The sequence below is a fragment of the Falco rusticolus genome, chromosome 3 (genome assembly GCF_015220075.1).
Source record: "Falco rusticolus isolate bFalRus1 chromosome 3, bFalRus1.pri, whole genome shotgun sequence".
Lineage (NCBI taxonomy): Eukaryota > Metazoa > Chordata > Aves > Falconiformes > Falconidae > Falco > Falco rusticolus.
The window spans coordinates 114,829,826-114,843,558 of NC_051189.1; the positions used below are offsets into that span (position 1 = coordinate 114,829,826).

General features: G+C 49.9%; 1 long non-coding RNA gene across 2 annotated transcripts; it reads right to left on the bottom strand.

Moving 5' to 3' along the window:
- Positions 1-10,591: 10,591 nt before the first annotated feature.
- LOC119145495 lies at positions 10,592-13,473 on the bottom strand. 2 transcript variants are annotated; one of them, XR_005103429.1, is made up of 3 exons: positions 12,928-13,473; positions 12,467-12,681; positions 10,592-12,337 (listed from the first exon to the last, which is right to left on the bottom strand). It is a non-coding gene; the product is annotated as an uncharacterized LOC119145495 (long non-coding RNA). The 2 variants fall into 2 exon arrangements; XR_005103428.1 differs by having other exon boundaries at positions 12,467-13,473.
- Positions 13,474-13,733: the final 260 nt, after the last annotated feature.

The window sequence follows — 13,733 nt, forward strand, 5'->3', positions numbered from 1 at the left end:
GGGGGGTGTCCCTTCAAGGGGGTGTGTGGTCCCTCCGTGGGGGTGTACCTTCAAGAGGAGGTCCCTTTGGGGGGTGGTCCCTTCAAGGGGGAGTTCCCTCCGGGGGGTGTCCCCTTAAGAGGGGGTCCCTTTGGGGGTGCGTGTGTCACTCCCTCCCCCTGCTGCACGGTGCAATATCTGGGATGCCAACAGCTTGTGAAGCTGGGGGGCTGCTGCCCACTCCCTGCAAAGCGAGAGGAGCAGCCGCTACACTGGTGTCCACCAAGGGAACCCCCCAAGGCTCCAGGAACCGGGATGTCTCCTTGAAAACAGCTGGCACCGAGCGTCCGGCTCTTCTGGGCCTTGGGAAGAGGATCTGGTTCTCCCTGCTGGGATGCCCAGCTCTGTGCAGCATCACCAGCAGCAGAGGTGGCCGGGATAAACTCGGTGACACAGTTCAGATCTCTGCTTCAAGCAGGAAACTGCTCTGGGAAATCCGGATTCCAAGTTTGAGATGTGCAATGAGTCACCGCTCATCACCGCCTGCAGTTTAACACCCCCCCCTCCCCCCCCAAAAAAAACACAAACAACCCAACCAGGGATAAAAACCATACCCACCTTTCCAGGGTGCTCAGAGAGCCTCCGAGGAAAGATGCCTTAAGCACCAGTGTCGGTAATTCACGCCCTCCTCACCCACCAGGGTTTCCCCTATTAGAAAATGATTTTTTTTTTCTACTCACATTCTACCCAAAGCACTGTGTTTTTATGTTTCGTTATAAAATCGTTAAAGAGAAAAAAAAATCATTTTGAAAGGATGCATGGCTAAGGGCTGACTTCATCAAGGTGTGGCTGGAAATGTTTAATGAGCCCGAGTGAAAGCACACGCCGCTGGGGTCGCATCCCCAGGGCAGCAGCCCGGTGCAGCCCTCAGCCTGCTTGGAGAGGGCAGCCAGCGCCAAAAAAGCTGAATTAGAGCTCAGGTCTTGGAAAAATTGCAGATAATCTTCACAGCACTTGAAGCTAATCTGTAAATCATCATCAGGACCTGTTCGTGATTCAGGCGGGGGCTGTCACCTTTTTGGCATGTGGGGGGAATCGAGCAAGGAAAGTTCCCACAGTGATGGTGTTTGAGCCAAGCCTGGGAACTGCTGCCTCCAGGTCCTGCGCGCGGAGCCCCCCTCTGTGCCGTAAGTGTTGGAGCCCCAGATGAAGGCATTAAATAACACGCATCCACCCGACTGGTACTAAGTGAGGTCCTGTTATAGCCAATTAAACTCATGTCACTTAGCGTTGGAGCAAGCTGAAGCAGCTCTTGTGGAGAGTCATTCATTCGGCTCCAAAGCTACCCATAATTTCTCCTTATTGCCGGGCACGCGGCGTGCCGTCTGCTTACATCCATCCTCCAGCTGCTGCAACCTGCTTCGAACGGCATCGATAATGCCACGATGGCAATACCGGCATCCCATCTACCTTCTTCGTCTGTTTGCAGAACGCATCTCCCTTTCCTCCTGCCCTGCACGCGTCAGGCAGGTCTGGAGTGGGAATGGGGGGGAGGGGAGCGTGGGACAGTGCTCCTGCCTCCTTTCTGGAAGGAGAATAAACCCAGACACTGCTCGGTGACCTGCCACGCTTTAATGCCAGGCCCCATGAATCCCACCTTTGGGCATCGCATCCCAGTGCACCTGGAGCTTCCCACTGGGGTGACAAGCCCGCGGGCGATATTGAAGCCGTTACGCCAGGCACAAAGGCCATTTCCCATCAGGAAAATTATTTCGTGCCAGCCACAAAGGCCATTTCCCACCAGGAACCCACCAAACACCTCCCAGCTCCCAAGGCGGGTTATGCAGGGCAGGATCAGGTGCTGAGCAGGCTCAGCCAGGCTGGTCATTAACTTCTGGGAAACTGCTGACTCCAAGGTCAGGACTGTTATTATAAACAGTTAAAAAAAAAAAAAAGTTACAGATTAATTACTTTTGAGATGTTGAAAAGTTATAGGGTGGTACAGGGACTGACAGAAAGGCAAGGGCACGGCCAAGGTCACAGGGAAAGGCTGCAGCGATGCCCGGAGGAGCCCAGAAAAGGCGGAGCGGGACCTGCCGCAGTTTGGAGAGGGGAGATGGGAACTGCTGCTGCGTCCACCCCCTGGCAGGTCCATCGAGATGCAGCAAGTCCTTCATATTTCACAGCAGAAAGACAGGCAGGCTGACCGTGAACTTGATCAAAGACAGGAATTACGAAGCTTTATGGAGCAATGGCTTCTTTAGGCTGGAAGGAAAAGGTGGCTCCAAACCCGGGGGTGCCACTGCACCTAAATAAAATGACCAAATTATCCCGCCCGCTTCTTTTAAGAAAACAGCAAATGAAAGATATTGGGGAGACCACCAACTATTTGTGCATGATTATTCCATGCATCACTGCAGCTACTTTTATTAAATATAGGAGAGGATTTTGCTGAGGTAGCTCTGCAGCATCCTCAGTATTATACTGACACCCCCTGAAAAAGCCTAGTGAACACCTCAGTAAGGCAGCAGCCGCGCCGGGCAGACAAGCTGAGGTCTCTCAGAGAGCGAGAGAAGCTGCTGGCAGAAGCTACCTGTTGTCAGACCGACCTTCCCTCGGCTCCTGCACCAGATAACGCTGAATTAATTAACAGAATGTGAAATGTGCTACGCAAGATTGCTGGGGAGCCTGGGGCGGGACGTTTGGGTAAGAGAAATGAGGCAGTGGTCTCCCCCCAGGGTTTATTATTTCCTAGTCAAAGAACAGCTACAAAACGCAACCCCTATCCTGAACGCAGGGTACAAACGGCGTTCTTCGGAGCTGAGCCGCGGAGTCTGCTGTTTGGGTGACTGTCACGGCTAAATACAGTGATTAGAATGTATTTTTTCTGAGACAGTTGCAGGCTGGGGAGAGCTGCTGCTGTGGTAAACAGATCAGCCGGGCGGCCCTTTTGTCACTATTGCATTTGCTGAAAATTCAAAATGCTGCAGTTTTTAAAACAGCAAATCCTCCTCAAATACGACTGTAGATATTTTTGCCTCTGCAGCTGGCTGGCTTTTGGTGGGTAACGTTTTCCTTTCCAGCAGGGCTGACACGCTCATTAGGCCAGTTACCCCCAAAGAAGCACTTCCAAAGCAGGCAGTACCGACACCGGTTCTTACCCACATCACCAGATCCAACTTTTGCTTATGATTCCAAAAGCTGCCCAGGCAATTCTCCACCTAACCAGACAGTGACCCGGCGCTCCCACGGCTCGCCATATTCCTTCTTCTTACAGAAGCCAGGGAGCATCTCCCGTTCGCTGCCTGCCCTGGGCTACGCTGCTTTTACACATACAAGGAAATGCAAAAAGCTCACAGGCACGAGAACACGCGAGGCTGAGTCCCAAACGCCTGCGACAATTTACAGACTTGTGTAATCCGTTTTGTGTTTACGCTAAAACAGACGTTTAATCAGAGCTCGCAGCAACCCTCTTTGTATTTTGAAGTTTGACTAATCGGTTCTGTAGCTCAATGTTATTCCCGCTGTACTAATGGGGAAACCGAGTCATGTTTTCAATATGTTGCCAGGGCAGAACTTGAACTCCACGTCCTGTCTCCTAAGCCCCAGCACTCAACTCACAATCTTATTTCCTTGCCTCTTCTGCTTTGTTTTGCCACTAGGAAGAACGAGAGGATAGATCACGTTGTTTTGATCCCAGAGACACATTTTTCCTTAGCGTGGCACAAACACCACACCGAAGATATAAAGCAGGGGCCCTGGAAACGAGAAGCTCGGGCTGCGTGTAACAGCAGGATGGCTTTTTGCTTTTCCAACAAATTTCTTTCCGTCCCTTAGTGCCGCGTGCGATTGCAGCTGCCTCAGATGCCGGCGTTTTCCCAGGCAGGTCCAGGCAGGGTCGGAAGGCAGCAGCCACAGCGAGCAGGCAGCGGGATGAGAGCAGTGCGGGGTGCCGGGCTTTCTGCGGGCTGAAGGCTCATTCACGCAGCAAACGCCTTCACCCTCTGCCGATGCTTCCCGCAGGGGTGAGCATCACGCTGCCCTGCTCCGCTCCCTTGCATTTCTGAAGGCATCCAGCACATCTGAAACTCCTTCTTTTGCAGAGCACGCTGCATTCTGCCTGCTGGTTCTGCAAACTCTCAGTCTGCTAAGCCCACCTTCCTGCTGCCTGGTGCTGCTGTAAACCACGCCGGCCCCCCACGGCCCCCATCTTCTGAAACAGCTCCCGGGGGGGAAGTACACCCAGCTCAAGCCAGGGAGAGTTTTGCCAGCAGATGTGGTGAAACTGTTGGCTCCGGGAAAGATGCTCGGTTTGTGATTTTTGCACCTCTCTGAGGAACACTGACTTGAGAAGAGGGGCTGTTGGAGCTGGGCTGGCCCTGGGAAGGCAGAGGGGGTGATGGGGAAGGAGCTGCCAGGCAGCGAGGCCGTATCTGCTGGTTGTCATGGATACAATCGCTGTCGGTCTCCTGTATCAGTTACCTTCCCTTTCCTGGATGCAAAGAAACAAGTGGTGGTCTGCTCCTGCTCCCGTGCAGAACACAACCCTTCACACCCAAGCCAGAGGAGAAAAATCATCTGTTTCATCATCTCTTCCCAACATCATCTGGGGGGAGGGTGGGAGCTGACTGGCCTTGCTGGTATTTGAGCTATGCAAGCCTGACGATGCTCTGCCCAAATGCATCTGGTCCTCCCCTAACCTTTGCCTATGCCCAGGGACCGCAGAGGGGCTGCGTTCACAGCCCGTTCAGCTTTGCTCTCCCCGAGCCTTTTGGATTCAGGACAAGCCGTGACCCTCGGACTCCACCAGCCACACGCTCTTGCTGCTGCCTGAGCACCCCCAGAGCTCCGCCAGCTCCAGCCACTTCAGCTCTTGTGCCAAAACCCCAGAGGGTCAAGCCTGGCTCCAGCTACACTGGAAAAAGGCTTTTAAAAACCCCCATCTAAAACACAAGCGATTGCTTTGGGTTGGTTTTTTTGTTTGTTTGTTTGTTAATTTTTAAAGCAGATTTGCAGCCCAGGTGGTAAGTTATTTCCAGCGAGTCATCCAGAATTTTTTTTTTTTTTTTTAATTAGCACACGGGTACGTTTGTAGTTTATTTCGGTGTAGCACTGTGCGAGGGAGTGATAACATGAAAGAGAAAACTATCAGAAAGTGTAAACAGAAGCGAAACTGGCGGGCCTGTGTTCACTGTCCCCTCGGCAGGGAGAAGCTGAGCAAACAGCAGCGCTAAGCACAGTCGGGTTTATGGTTCTTTTAGACTTAAGAACTTGTAAACAAGCGATGGGGCTTTTAAGTGGATACAAATAGATGCCCTCAGTTTTGTGCTACTTACAGAGCACACGGGTCCCAGTTTCTCCAGACAGGGTAGGGGAAAACAAAAGCACATTTCAACAGAAACCCAGCTCCAGCGAGAGGGAAATGTCATTCCAGCGTTCGCGGTCTCAAGCCTACATCATGCAGCTGAACAAGTCTGGTCCTGCTTAATAGAGGGCACACACAAATACCCGTTCCTAATTACCCCATTCCACAGCTTGGGATGCCATCTTTCAAAGTTTAAAAAAAAAAAAAAAAAAAAAAAAAGATGAAGGAAAAGAAAAAATTTCAAAATTGGAAGTGCATTTCAGAAATCCTGATGAGAAGCCTAAAGACCCCCAATAGACTATTTTCCTTAGTGGAAAACCCAAACTTTATTTCTGATTTAAGACTGATACACCCATGACTGGCAGCATTTTACTTCTCAGCCCTCTTACGAAACAGAGCCTGTTGCAGACACCCAGTCTTGAAAAGCCACGTCCCCAAAAATAACCAGAGAAATAAACTTCCAAAAGATGAGAAATGATCCTGACTGGGACTATTTTGGCATAATAACCAATTGCACTAGGTAGGAAGCCAAAATACAAGCACGAGGTTCTTAGTTAGAGAGCTGTGGGAAAGAGATGCCTTCGTCATTTAGGGAGAGGGAAGCAGGTCTCCAGCTTCTAGTAATTCTTGTTTTCTGTCTTTTAGAAACTGATCCAGGCAGCGCAGCCGCACGGCTACGACTCAGCTGGCTTGCACGGTCTGGCAGCAGATACATCTACACGGTGCTCAATGGTTTTCTTGTTGGGGAGCGAACAAAAGGCACAACGGGTTCAGGGATGTCAGAAACCCAATTACTTGGCAAACAGGAACCTGTCTGGCCCTCATCAGCGTTACAACAACAAAAAACCCAAACAGGTTCTGCAGTTAGTGAGGCTCTTCGGTATTTTGCAGTTTTTGCATGTCTCACAGCACGCCGTAAAACGGTGCGGAAAGACATGTGGTTGGTAATTTGCTGCTTGACTATTCACATTGCTCTTTTCCTCCTCTCACCTTCACGATGAGCAAAAGAAAGGAGCTTGGAGACTGCTCTTTAGGCATTCTTCTCTCCAAGAGAGGCACTTGTGGTTTATATTAGAAAGGTGAGGACTGGGCCTTTTCTGGCTCTCTGAGGAGAGGCTTGGAGCATTTCTCGGTGCGTTTACCTGGAGTACTTACACCTCTGCTGATGAGGGAGGAACCACTTGATCCTTAACTAGAAAAATCCTCTTTCAGAATCACTCTCTAGCGCCCATACAGGCATTCAAAGCTCAGCCCAAAGGGTTTTCCATTAGCAAGCTAGAAATCCACCTGCCTGATTCTTGCGTGCTGCTCTCATTTCACTGTCGTATTCCAGAATTGCTCAGGAAAGATAATTTCTAAGATCAAAAGCACAAAGCTTACGTTTTCTGCCAAGAAACTTTGTGGGCACCGTGTGATCAAAAGCCATCTCTTTGTCATGCTGCGGCTGTGTCTTTCCTCTGTCGCTGCAAAGAGGGGAGGGTAGTGCCGCTCAGATGGTAAAGTGTTACTAAAAAAATATATATTTTTTAGAGAAATGTGTCCCAACATTCATACTCAAGAATTCATAAAATAAGCACATTAGAAAAAAATAAAATAATCAAAGACCGCTGAAGGCACAGGAAAACCTCCAGCACCCACGTGCTCAAGGGATGTGTCCCCACCATTGGTGGGACCTGCCATCTCGCTGGCCGCTGCTCTGCTCGCAGGGGCATCTCCATCCACAGAGGAATGGTGATTTACAAAGTAAAAACTTGATGCAACAGATACCTCGTCACCCGACAGTGACATAAATAAAAGCCTCGGTGCACGCTACGTTATATCACTAAAGGTTTTGCTTTGCCAGAGGCAGTCAGCATTTTGAAAGGTTCTGACTCTGGAAGCTGGTTTGGGTTTTGCTGCTGACTTCAGTGACAGCAAAAAAAAGAGACTTGCACGGCAGGTAGCGACTCCTTTTGCCCTTCTCCTGTGGGAAATCGGATATTTGCTCACAACCTCCTTTCGGAAAGCCTTGGCCAGACCTGCTGTCTTATTTTGCTATTTGCAGTCTGCCCAGAATCATTTTCCCCCCCTCAGCCTCAGAAGCACTAATATAATGTTGGAGATAAATGTCCTATGGAAGTGGTCCAGCGTGAGATACGGTGGGAGTAGGGTCAGCACGTTGGAAATGGATAATGAATAACAACTGATGAAACATTATTTAACTCAAAAGTCTTCTCTCAAATACAAGGACTCTGGGGTATGCTACAGTCCTTAAAATAGCGTAAGAAACGTAGTGCTATTATAGCTGTTAACACTCGGTAACACCACATACTTGTTGAAAGGTAATATTGATCAACAGAGACAGAAAGCGGTTTTTTGGCAGCTGTTTGCCAGCTCCTTGGAAATGAATATGGGAGCCCATCACCAACAGATAAACAACCCTTCTACAGGGTCACCAGCTCACTCCTGGCACGAGCTCATCCACCAACAGAAGCGCTTCAGAAGAGGAAGAGACGGATGGATTTAAATATCATCGCTGTGGTCTTAGAAATTAATTGTTTAGTGCAGTGAAAGGGTTGTGTCAGAAAGCAAAGCAGCCTGTCCAGAGCAGCAGTGAGTTATTCCTGACGGTGCTGCAGTTCTCAGCACCCGTCATGGGGAAAACCAAGTTATTTGCCTCACAGTGTAAGATGGGGACCATGTCTGAAATGCAAAAAATCTGCAGAACCCGAGTGGGCGAGCTGGCGATGCGGGAAGATTCCCTCTTGGGAGGGAAGCCCGGAATTGCACAGCCTTGCCCAAGGCAACCGCGCACGGGAGCTGCTGCCGCTTGGCTGCACCGAGGGCGATGGCACCGCTTGGCCCTCACCTCCGCCTGGCTGCGGGACGAGCCGCCCGCTCGGGCACTGCTGCTTCACAGTGGGCAGGAACCCACCACCTTGGCTCCCAGAAACGCATCGCTGCACTTCTTGCCGCCCTGGCACGCACCGGCACTGAAGACACATACCCAGCGCCAAGCACGGTGCGCGAGAAGGACCTTGGGATGACATTGGGGCACTTTATCTTAAACAATCTGTTTACTCATGTGGGCAAGCCATATATTTTTTTTATATATATATATATATATATATATATGGAATATAACCTAGCTGGGGCCAGTACACTTCAGCCCAGGCAGTTGCTGGCTCAGGCGGCCGTGGGGCTGCCAGTCCAACCAGCAATGTGAGCGTCAGGAGGAAAAGGTCTATCAGCATCCCCAGTTCTGGGCCGAGCTGTTGTTTTCCTCCCCAAAACCAAACCATAAACTCAACTTAAGGCTGGCTCATCCTTGCCTTGCTGACAGAAATTGTTTATTTACCGACTTAATCAACAAACCAAACTCACAAAGCATTCCCATGCAAATGGGTAAGAGCCCTGGTCTGCTCATTTTGCTAAACACCAAGTAATGACTGTAGGCTTGTTATCTAGGAACTAGCGGGGCATGGAGACACGTGAATGAAATCTACATCGTATTTTTCAGCACACTGCCCACTCAGATGTCCCTGAAACGTTTGGTTGCAATGTTTGCTACCATCTTCGTGCCACAGCATTTATTTTTGTGACTGGAAATCTCTGCCTTTTCCCTGCAACGCTGGGTGGTGGTTTGCCCACTGCATCAAATAAACGCATAAATCCCTGCCCCAAGCAGGTAATGAGAACTGAAGGAATGAGTTTGGCTTACCAGGAGCTCATCTTTCCGTTTCGCATCCACTCCGAGGAAGTATCACGAGGGTGTCAAGTGCTTCACATGCAATCTTGCCAACTCTGGGAAGCAGCCGCTTCCTTTCCAACTTTACATACTGCTCCTTGGTAAAGGTAAACATGGAAAGCATCTGTTAGGAGGAGATAACCCAATGACTAAGGTATTTCATAACGTAAAAGGTGAAAGAAAAACAGCCCTCTGCAATTGATGGCATTGCTTCAGCCCAATACACGTTCTGGGACGGCATTCTGAGGTGTCACAAATGCAGCGCTGGTAAGAGCTGCTGGCTAGCAAGCTGGGCAGAGTTCCACGGCACCGGAAAAATCACGCTAGTCAGACTTTTAAAGAGCATTGTGAATTAGCACAAATACTACAATTCGCCTTCCTAAATTTAGCTTGTAGAGAAAAAGCATGTGCACTCAAAATACCGACATGCAAAACGAGACACGTCAAAAAAGTGCAGGAAGCCTTTCAAGAAAGCATGATTTCTTTGAACAATATGGTTTATTCTGTAATCTCAGGATGAAGATTCAGCAAGTCTGATATAAAGTAGTTTGTACTAGCAAGCCTAGAAGCGACCAGGCTTATCTGATACCTATTTAAATCTGGGTTTAGGATTAAGTATCCCTTCCCCAGTCGAGGACAGATGAGATGGATAGCGGCAGCTCTGGTTTAGGCTTAAACTTCCAGGACATGTGCCACAGCAGCTGCAATAACCGCCCCAGGAAGAAAAGGAACAGTCCGGTGATTCTTAAAATAGAATTTTGGAAGCCTGAGTTCAGAGTACAGGCTTGCTGTACTGGGAAGGGTTCCTGCGGGATGTTGGTGATGCAGTAAACTGGTGATGCAGTAAACTGGTGATGCACTGAGGACTCTGGATTTCAAGCAAAAACATCACCAAAAACTGGAAGCCGCCCACACTCCGTGCGTGCAGGGATCCACCAGAGCCTCGGAGGGGACTCGGCTGCTCAGCTGCTGTTGCCAGCCTGATGCCGATCCCTGGAAGGCGATGGAGGCTGCTGCAGGAACTTCTCCCGCTGCCTAAAGGCAATTAACACCCACCAGATTGGGATAAACCAGGCTCCAGCTTCCCAGCTCGCTAGCAGGCGGCTGGGGCCGCGTTTGGCCGCTGCCCGCCGTTTGTTGGCTTCCAGGCACCGATTCTGCGTTTCCTGGTACCACCGTGTGGCGAAGGGATGGAATAGGCTGTTAATCAGGGAGGCGTTAATGAGATAACAGCACTCCCCACATCCCGCAGTCCACCGGGCAGTGGCCAGGAGGCACCGCGAGGTTGCCAGATCCAGCCTTCCCCTGCCAACGCGCCCCAGGGCCAGCTTGCTTTTGACGCCACGGGTGGTGTTTTTTTTACAAAAGGAATTAATTCAGTATGAATGGAATTTTCCTCCCTTGATTTCTGCAGGGCTTGCCTGATTTGATGATGGTGCAGCGGGGAAACCTGGGCATCTCGACCCAGGCTGTGGTCCAACAAAACCTACTCACCAAACACCCACAACACAGTCACAATCTCTGGTGTTATCTCCCGTAAAAAGGAAATTGTGAGAAAACCTAATTTAATTGCCAAAGTTTACAGTCAGCCCTCGGGCTAGACTCAGAACACCTAACACAGGTACATTCAACTCTTACGTGGAGATAACACTTATTTCCATCAATAATAAGCACGGAGATACCACTTTATTAGAATAAAGACAAACAAAACCTTCTGTCTGGGCAATTCTAAAACAGTAATCGAGTGTAATGAGATTAATAGTAATCTAATAGCAACTCCTCTCTTGCCCCACAATTGCCCTACACACTCACCTCTGCACCAACACAGCAGTCAACACGCTCGAGAGCAGGGGAGAGCTGCTGCCCGGAGGGGTATTTGTTAAAAATCCAGAAGTAAACTCAGTGGGATAATTTGAGCAAGATAAAATGAAATCCACTATCAAATCTATTCAGAAGGGGAAACCTAGAAAGTCTGGGGTTCAAGTAGCAAAATGCGAAGTCTTGTAGGACCTGCAGGTGCTTTGGGAGGTGGAGCGGGGGGGTGTTGCACACCTTGGTCATTTGCAGCCACCATAGGGCCATTCCTCCTAAGTTCTCTCAGTGCTTTCTCCAAGCTGGTTTTATGCACTAAAGGCAATGAAATGTTCTTCTTCGGAGGCTTTAATGCATTTTCATAGACCTTGGAAGCTTTCCCTGATGTTTTCTGTTGCTGTTGCTTCTGCCACACTATAGATTTTCTGGCACCCTAAAACCGCCCTACACAAGGAGATGGTTAAAACCCAAAAAGATTGTCAAAATAGTTTAAAAAAAAAAAAAAGCCCAGCCTTTCACATCAGAAGTCTTCCTAATGCCAGCTTACTAAAGATCTTTATTAGTCGGTATCTCGCTCTCATTACCCTCAATCAAATTTTACTCAGAATCAGCTCCCCCTGTGCCATCTCCTTCCCATCCCTTGCAAATGAGGATGGGCTCGCATTGTAAATTGTGAGTTTAACTATAGCTCCATTTCATCTCTACGAACTGCAGGATAAGGACCCATTTCTCAGGAATTATAGTCAGCAGTATTAGTCCCTGGGTATGGTATTACCATATCTGGGATGATTTAGGGACAATGAAATCCCTGGGCCATCAAGCTGGGTGATTCTTCTGACACAAATGATCCTGCAGCTCAATATTCACTGCTCACGCTCCCTGCAATTTGGTCCGTTTTCCTTCCTTGTTCCTTTTCATATCCACCCATGGCAGGACTCGGCTGACGGGAGGAGTACACTGTCACTTTTTCCAAATACAATTGAGCTCAGTGAATGCAAGATGAAAACTGCTGCAGGAGGAAATTACCCTGAAACTCAAAACTGTTAATCCAAGGGCATTGCACTGGGAGAAGCAGGGACAGGAGTTTGTCACTCTTGGGGAGTCCTCCCAACGCGATCTAGTTCACTTGTTCCCATGGGTTTTTAGCCCAACCTGTTTCCCCCCGAAAGAAAAAACACGGCTGGGGCAAAGGTGGGTCTGTAGGATCACGGTGAGTGACCCGCTGGCCTGCAACTAGCTCACAGTGACTTCTACTCAGTTTTCATCAGCACACCGTACACTGCCTTTGCGGAGTCCGCGGACTTTGCTCCATCATTTCTCAGTAATCCAACTGTCCTTAAGCCCCCAGCAAAAATCTGAAGTATCAGGAAAAGACGACTCACCCACAGGCTCCGCTGGAAACCCGCCAAAGGTTTCAGCATTGTTAAGAGCTCGGCCATTCTTTGCCATCTTACCTATTAAGAGGCAAATAAATGATAACAGCAGTTTAGGTCCATTTCCCAGACAATCTGTGCTGAAATTAATAAACTGAGAAACAATTTAGTGGCATAGCCAGTGATTTTTCATGGATTTAAACCACATACAGCTACACAACTGCTTCAGAAAGGCAAATGAGTAGTTTCAGCGTTCCTTATCAGGCCTTGAAATCATCAGCGGTGACTTTCTGGATCCTGGATGCGGCTGCTCCCCATTGCACACAAGCAGCTGCAACTCCAAGCAACAGATTCCCTCGGCATATTGCATCAGGCTTCTCATTTATTGTACATCCCTTGTGCAAGTCAGGCTTTTCGGTAAGAGGCTGGATAAAATGAAGGTGGGGAAGGTATCAGACAGCAGAACAAGAAAAATTATGTAAATTGACAGTGAATGTTCAGAACTGGGGTAATTAGCAGCAAGACAAAAAGCTTTCATATGTTATTTTAAGTACAGGACACATCCAATGTACCCAGCACAGCAGCGTGCCTAGCACAGCTTTCAAGGCGTACAGTAACCATCTAAAACGAAGTGACTGAGCTGTCCAAACATCACCAGGACCCCAGCTTACCCTTCCAGACTGTCACTGCTGGTCCTCAAGATATCGGCGTTTGAGGTATTGAGAGCGGCCCTGAGGAGGACTTGGGGGAGCTGGTGGATGAGAAGCTCAGCCTGGCCCGGCAGCGTGGGCTGGCAGCCCAGCAAGCCACCCGTGCCCTGGGCTGCATCCCCAGCGGCGTGGCCGGCAGCTGGAGGGAGGGGATTCTGCCCCTCTGCCCCGCTCTGCTGAGACCCCCCTGCAGCGCTGGGTCCAGCTCTGGGCCCCAGCATAAGGACACGGAGCCGCTGGAGCAGGGCCAGAGGCCACGAGGATGCTCAGAGGGCTGGAGCATCGCTCCTGTGCGGGCGGGCTGGGAGTGGGGCTGTCCAGCCTGGGGCAGGGAAACCTCCGGGGAGACCCTCGAGCAGCTTCCAGTACCTAAAGCAGCCGACAAGAAAGCTGGAGAGGGGCTTTTTACAAGTGCCTGTAGCGACAGGATGAGGGGGGGTGGCTTTACACTGAAAGAGGGTAGATTTAGATGAGATACTAGGGATAAATTCTTCCCTGTGAGGGTGCTGAGGCGCTGGCCCAGGCTGCCCCGAGCAGCTGTGGGTGCCCCGTCCCTGGCAGTGCCCAAGGCCAGGCTGGACGGGGCTGGGAGCACCCTGGGCTGGTGGGGGGTGTCCCTGCCCGGGGCAGGGGGCTGCAACTGGGTGGGCTTGAAGGTCCTTTCCAACCCAAACCCTTCTGTGATTCTTTGGTGTAGAGAAACCAGAGGATCATGTCTTCTGCAACAGAGACACATTCCTAGACATTGGAACTTGAACAAAGCCCTG